Source organism: Sebastes fasciatus, chromosome 6 (assembly GCF_043250625.1).
Source record: "Sebastes fasciatus isolate fSebFas1 chromosome 6, fSebFas1.pri, whole genome shotgun sequence".
Lineage (NCBI taxonomy): Eukaryota > Metazoa > Chordata > Actinopteri > Perciformes > Sebastidae > Sebastes > Sebastes fasciatus.
Window position 1 is genome coordinate 7,916,610 of NC_133800.1, and position 8,306 is coordinate 7,924,915.

The window sequence follows — 8,306 nt, forward strand, 5'->3', positions numbered from 1 at the left end:
TTTATCAGGGTCTCGGGCACCCCGTGTGGTGTGGATTGCTGTGTCCCCAGGGTTCAAACAGACCATATAGAAAAAAATACAATTTTAAATATATTTTCTTTTGGAAAAAAAGGTGATGTCATATACCTCTGCGCACCAACCAACATTTAGCAACATTTGAATCAGAATCTGATGACAGTTTTTGGATTGTTTGCCAAAATCTGGTAAAACCACACTCACACAGCCCTGATGAAGTTGGTTATCTGTGTTTTTGAGTGTTAAACTTATATTATAATATCTGAAATATTTATATATTTTTTTTACTTTTAATTTGTGTTGCTTATTTAGTCATACAGAAATACTTCAGATCTGAAACTAGGTTTTCAGGGGCTTTAACGGCTCTAGTGCTTCACATTGTCTGAGGAACTACATCAGTTCTTTTGCCATTTCATTTCAAAAGCTTTTGTTTTCGCAGTTTACTTACTTGCAAGACAGATTCATGCCAGGCAGTTAATGTTTGATATTTGTGTCCACAGATCGTGCTAAATACAGAAATATAGACCATATAAATGGAATATGGCAGAGCTATTGTCAGTTCCCGGCATCTACATCCGATGATGGCCCTCCTATACGAATGATAACTTCAGGTTTTGGTTTTCAACCTGCTTTTGCCAAAACCCTGGGCAACATACACCTGTCTATTCCCTTGCTCAAAACCATACATTATTATCAATATTTATAGTATATATGACTCCTTTTGGTGTTGAGCTAGTGTGTCCAAATCAGTTCTCCTAGCCCTCATCAACAGAAGCAAACAGAAGTAACAATTTCATGTATTCCCCAGGCCATAAATGTAGAAGCTAAAAGTGATATAGAGCTGCATGGTATAGGGACCATTCCTCCCCAGGCATCAAGTACTGTGACATTAACCAGGTCAGTTGCAAATCTCCATCAACACAATCATGTCTTAAAATGTTTTTTTTCTAGGAGCCTATTTTCCCAATTATTATACACTCAATTTAAAGCCTAAATGCAGGATTAGTAAATCACTCCAAAATGGAGTTTTGCTGTTGACATTCACAACTAATCTTTTTTTCTTTTAAAGTACTTCATGTTTTTTTTTCTGATTTATCTCTTTATTTGTAGAAACATCTGCGATGTTTGCTAGATGCAGAGCCTGAACACCAGCAGTCAACTTCCAATCTACCCATTGTCACCTCTGATATTGGTGAAGAGGAGACGGTGAGCAGGTGCAGCATGCCTCATTCAATATTACAGTGACCATATGATGTCATGATATAATGTGTAATAGCTTTGAATGAGTGATACCTGATGAGCGAGCGAGAACATCATCAGCTATAGGTATCAGACTTTGCTTCCTGTTATATAACATGGTTGGTTTTTGTAGCAGTACTGTAGATGTCACCGTAGAGTCACTCATGTCGGCTCATGTGAACATAAAAACTGGACCACGGTGTAGGATAGACAACTTTTCAGAATAGAATTGCTGACTGATTAAATTAGGGTGACATCTTTTCTTGCAACTATGACATCAGAATCACCTTTATTTGCCAAATATGTGCGCGCATACAAGGAATTTTACTTGACTTTTGCATCTCTCTCAATTTATGTACCTACAAATAGAAATAATGACTCGAGACATGAACAACAAAGCTGGACATATAAAGCTAAAGGATAGACCGGACTGTTATGTACACAAGTAGTGAAAAATAGGTATTTATATAAATGTACAGTATATAGAAAGCACCAATGACCAACAATAAAATAAGAAATAAAACGTCTATATAAAGTCAAGTGTTACATAATAACGCTATATATTTATATATATACATGTAACGCTAACCATACCTTCAAAGTGGGGACCCACCAGGGGGGCTTCAGCAAATTGAAGAGATCATTAGGGAAAAAATTATTTTTAATAATTGTGATGTCATGTGACATCAAGATGTGAATGATGCACCCAGGTTTAAATGAATGGGACTTCCCACTAATCAGAAGAACTGATGAAGCCTCGTGGGTGAAACACAGTCCAGTCACCTCTGATTCAGTGCTTTAAATATCCTTCAGTAATTTGCTTAATGTAGCTAGAGATGTGGAGAGATTTTAGCTTCTCTTTCTTTAGAAATGCATTTCCTCAGGAACTTTATATGTGGTATTTAGATGCTGGAGAAGTCTAGATTTCAGCTTTGAAGCATATTGTCTGTCAATTCAAGACCCTCCAAGAGTTTCAAAGGGCCCTTTGAATAAGTGACCTCAATCCAGTTGAATATCAGCGCAAACACTCCCGCCTAATTTTAGTCTCCAATAACACAGAATATTTGTCATCGGGTATTAGTGCATGCTGCTCGCTGCTGAACAAACAAATGATCTCGCTGGTTTGCTGAAGGAAGCGTATTTTGCAATGAGCTACATCAAGGTTGAGTGTAGCCAGGCCTGTTTCTTATACTCACACATACATACAATACCTTCTGTGCTGTCATTTCGTGATCAAACGTGACTTCATTTCCATTTACTGTATGTTGGTTTTCCAGCAGCCCTCGGACTCAGTGAGCTTTATGTGTTTGTGTCCCAGTTCCCGTAGTGGAGCCCTGGAACGTTTTCTGTTTACGGCTTTACTGTGATAACATTTTCCCCTCTGAATCACAGGCAGCGCTGTGTAGTGGTGCCACCTTTCCCCTGCCCACTAAACAGGACACTCTCTGTCAGCTGGCTACACCACCAGCTCCCACACTAAAGTCCCTTTGAAATACCAGTTTGTTTATTCTTGTGTACTAAATATGCAGTGTGCCGTTTAAGAAACCTCAGATTGACTGGAGGGAGAGGCAGCATCTGTGGCTCTGGCCTCTGTCATTTTTAGCTAATTCATGGTGTTTCTTCAATTGTATTAAGTGTGTTTTCCTGCAAACTTACTTTGTGTGTACTGTATCTCCTCATACTGTGTTTACTTCATTTTTAGTCTGGGATGTTATGGAGAATGCCTCCACCCATTGCCCACCTTTTTTATTTCTATTTCTATTACAGGATTCTGTAGAAACAAAGCCCAGGCTTGTCTTCTCTTCGGTTTGTGCATCCAATTTGAACAACAACTATCTAACATTTTGGCTACTAAGTGTTGTAAAAGCTGAGCTGTCGTTGGCGGACAGTAGAAGGCAGCTTTGTTTTGCCCTCCAGGGGGGCGTCGCTCCCATAGGGCCGTGACATCACGTGATAACTATGAATTGGGGTCTATGTAGTTCAGTGTATTTTTGGGCCTACTGGACCACACAGTCCTCAATTGACCCTTCGCTAAGTCCCGCCCTTCAAACGCAGACTGGCCAATCATAGCGTAGCATCACCCAGCTACGACCAGGGTCCGACAACTATACGACTGCTCCAAAGACTCATGCAATCGTTTTAAATTTTTTAATTTTCATAGCTTGTCATAGTTAAACTTTTTGGGAGTGAGAACGGGTTGGACTGTGTTTTAGCTGTGGTTGCTTTGGCATATGTTGATGTTCAAGATTGTTTTTCTAAAATCCGGATTTTCCATGCCATTATAGCGTGTTTTTGGGCAATGTAGAGAGCATGAAGACAAGCCGACACACGGGAAGGCACGGTGGAGGGGGGTGAGAACGAGGGTGCTGTAATTTATCGATACAATGTTCACGTCCTGCAAAAATAGTAGGTCTGCATAATATTGCCGACGAGAGCGAATCATCTACAGAGCAAACAACAATCATCAAATCAAATCAGTAATGGACTTTCACTTGCGCTTGTATGACAAGAGATGACACTGCGTCTAGGATACGTTGTGAACGTCTCCACGCTGAACAGTCTGTTGTTCATCTCAGTAAATGGACCAGGGGTCGCCTCCTTCCCTGCCCGGAGATTTGCAGAGATGTGGGTGAACGAGGGGCGACACACTGCAGAAGACCCCTCCACAGGAAATCAGAAAAAGAAGACAGAAATCCGTTATCAAAGCAGACTGTTTTTTTTAGTTCTTGCATTTTGTGATTATTTTATATTAAATATTGAGGTTTATAAATAGGCTTACTGTTTTGGCACGCCTGGCCGAGTGGCGCTATCCATGGTACTGAAAGGGGGATTTAATTCTGGCATGTTAAATTAGCGTTTGACCGTTTGTTTTGTTATGTAGTCCCTCGGCAGGCCTATAGCAGCAAAACTAGGGGCTGGTCCAAGGCAGCCTGAGCCAGCCTTGGACCAGCCCTAACTATAAGCGTTATCAAAGAGGAAAGTCTTAAGCCTACTCTTAAATGTGGAGAGGGTGTCTACCTCCCGGACTGAAACTGGGAGCTGGTTCCACAGAAGAGGAGCTTGATAGCTGAAGGCTCTGGCTCCCATTCTACTTCTGGAGACTCTAGGAACCTCAAGTAACCCTGCTGCATTCTGAGAGCGCAGCGTTCTAGTGGGGTAATAGGGTACTAGGAGCTCTTTAAGATATGATGGTGCCTGAAAGATTTATGGCTTTGTAGGTGAGGAGGATGATTATTTCTATTCTGGATTCTGGATTCTACAGGGAGCCAGTGCAGAGAAGCTGGTCCAGGAGACATATAATCTCTTTTAGTTCTTGTCAGTACACGTGCTGCAGTATTCTGGATCAACTGGAGAGTCTTAAGAGACTTACTGGAGCAGCCTGATAAGAAGGAGCTGCAATAATCTAACAAATGGACTAATTTTTCTGCATCATTTTGAGACAGGATGTGATTTTTGCAATGTTAGTGAGCTGAGATGAACATCAGAGCTGTCACTACCAGGAACAACGTTCACAACATTTGATCCACTGTTAATATAAAAAGCATTCTATTTTGATTCTCTAATGCACCTTAAAATAAAGACAAATTTACTGACTTAAAAAAGCTTCTTGAGTATTGCACACAGAGAAGCTGCACCTTTAAGCACCTTTAAATCCACTTGTTGAATAGGCCTACCTCAACCTCTCTGTGGAAGGGATGTGTCCATCAGTACCTGTAGCACACCTGCTCATGCCAGACACACAATGGCCAGGTTATTGCTAGTATTGCTCTCACTGTGGCCAGTTATTGCTGCTCTGTGCTCCCTGCTGTCATCACTCCTATTAGATGCTGTAGAGGAATGTGCAGGCCACAGCTTCCCTCTGCCCCGCTGCTTGGGCAGCTGCCAGCTCAAATCATGACTCCCTTTTGTATGTGGCTGCAGGACAGCCACACCTGCAGCCCCCACGTGCAGGACTACCCTGCTTTTTCCTTCACTTTTATTCATCCCAAGAGTTTAGGAGTTTGTGGCACTACCTCATCCTGCTAATGAAAACCCATCCAAATAAAGCCTTGTTAAGGGAAATGCAAATTTTGGAACTAAATCCTCCAAATGGTTGCTTTTTATACACAGTGCTTTGTAGTTTTTATATGAGCAAGTATCAGCAAGTAGTTGACTCCAGGGAAGTGAGGAAGAGTCTGGCTGTAAAGTGAACAGCAGTCAACGAGCTGCAGCCGCTGGGAGCGCAAGCTTGTTCGGAACTGGCCGATTGCTTGGGGGAAATGGTAAATGGACTTGCATTTATAAAGCGCTTTTATAGTCTTCTGATCACTCAAAGCGCTTTACACTACATGTCAGCATTCACCCATTCACACACACATTCATACACTGATAGCAGAGGCTGCCATGCAAGGTGCCAACCTGCCCACAAGGATCTAATCTAAATACTCATTCACACCACGACGGCACAGCCTTCGGGAGCAATTTGGGGTTAAGTGTCTTGCTCAAGGACACTTCGAGCCGCAGCCGTCCCAAATCGCGGGACAGTGCCCTTTCGGAGCACAGAGCTGTGGTCTCTCCGCTGTGGACGACATGCTTGTCTCAGTCTGCAGAGCCCTGAAGCCCCGCCCCCGCTGCAGCACAGAGCGCTGTGTGCTTCTTTATTCAAAGTTTCTTAATATTAAATGTGTCGTGTGTCCAAATTGCAACAAATATGACACTGCGTGTCCTTGGGTCCCCAGCAATACACCCGCCAAGTGTGAAGTCGATCGGATGAACGGTTCTCGAGATATGCAAATAACACACAGAAACACAGACAGAGATTCCTCGCTTTATTATAGTTACATTTTGGATGTGGAACATTTAATTCTTAAATCCAGCGAGGCAGAACATTATAAAGAATACATCGTTGGTACCAGGCTTCTTCGGGACATAATAGCGGTGTATCATCTGCATAGCAATGAAAAACAACGTTATGTCTATGCACAATTTGCCCTAGGGTTAGCATAGTAAATAAGATGGGACCCAGAATAGACTCCCTCCTCCCCCTCCCCTCCAAAAAAAAAGAGAGAAGCACAAGAGGATCAGACAGCAGAAGTATAACAGAGAAGGACCTGTTGGTCAGACCAGTCCAGATCCACATTACTGATGCCAACATAGTTTTTCCAACACGTTCTCAACTCAACTCGTCACATACTAGCGCTTTGTCATGCCCCATGGTGTCACTTTAGGTTTAGGCGTCAAAACCACTTAGTTAGGTTAAGGAAAAAAACAACATGGTTGGGCTTAAAACTACTACGTTTGTAACGTGAAAATGAAACTGAATGTTGTGAACACGGGATGTGAACGAACAGCTGATTGTAATGTGAAAGTGAAACTTAACACACAGGACACAAACAGCGGTCTCCTGTCTCCTGTCCAGTCTCCTGGATGAAAGCCCTGTGTCGTTGGGTCCATCCACCTCCCCTTCTGCCCGCCTTGCGTGTCTCTCTTTGCTCTTTAAACTACGTAACCACACTCCCGGTGCACATTCTCTGAGCGTTTACTGTTGCCATGGACGGGTTTACAATGTAATTAATGGAAAGCCCGGTGCGTCTCATACAGGTACTAAAGGGTGCATTGTGCGGCAGTATCACACGCCGACAGCCGTGACAAAGCCTTGGTATTTGACGTCCTGGGAATGAGAATTTTCAGACGGCTGATTAAGACATTGCTGTCCGCTGAGGAGAGAGTTGGTGAATTTGTTGTTTAACTTTTAATACAAAGTGATGTAGAGCATTAATTTAGAATATGGAGTAAATCCATGTGCTTCACCTTCTCAGAAAGACCAATGAAAGAAATGCTAAATGAGCGATTGCATTGACTTACAGAAGCTAGTGGAACATTTTATCCTTACATTTAGTGTGAAACTGTGAAAAAAAGTAGGGAAAGGAATACCAGCGATGAACAACCAATATGAAGGAAAACTTTATATGAAAGGGCTGATGTGCAGATGCCTGCTGCCAGTCATGGGCATCCAAATGCACCACCGCTCATGACATAATCTGCTCACACTCATCTATGAATTCTGATACTCAGCTGGTGATCACTGCGTACAGTATGGACAGTATGTGTCTGGAGGGGAAAATGGAACCCATTCGGGATAAGTGGGATGAGTGATGACTGCAGTGCACCAGGAGCTTTTTAAGGACACTAGTATGAGGAATGTGGCGGAGACGTAACTTGTGGAGGTGGTGTCATGGGCTGGGGTGCAGCTTACACACACACACACACACACACACACGCTTCACACAGCTGATTCTCCACTGAACATACATATACATTTACCTAATTGCATGTTTTTGACAACTATTGCGCAAAATGTGTTGAGGTGTGCTTAGTTCTTCTTGCATCTACTGTTTACAGACACTACCAGGCTGGAAAAGATTAAAAAAAAGACTGTTATGGTATGATGTTAGAAATAAAAAGAGTAAAAGTCTAAAGCCTGTAGAGTCTGCAGTGTTCCTCAGACCTGGCAATACAACAAGACAGACAACATACTGATCATTTTGTTATTCTTGTCAGAGACCAATTTGGTGTCCTAGGCAAGGTTTTAGCTGGTAACAGGATTGACATAGCCTCTTAACCTGCTGATAATATTGACCTTGATTGTGAGGCACCCATACTTTTTTGAATTTTGTTTTTGGTTTGAATCAAATCTTGTTTTTATAAAAAAATTAAATCTGACCAGACTGTACCAGTCACAATAATCCTGTTGGAAAAATTAAACAAGATAAGCTGATATATGTCTTTTAAATTAAACTGTCTTGTTTGAATAGTCCAAAAATTAAACTGCAGCCTTCTGGTAGGCCTATTTCTCACATAATTTAACCATCTAAATGTGAAACATAGAACCATTAAGGTTATATTATAATAAGGCTCTGCCTGTCTCAGTGATCACCATGATTTTAAAAATTGAATTATGCTCCTCCTCAGTTCTTGGTTTGCTCGGCCTACTTTTAAAAAATTATGGTGGATTATCTGACTGGTATTAACATTACTGTCTTTTGAATGCTGTTGTAGGTTTGATTTTTTTA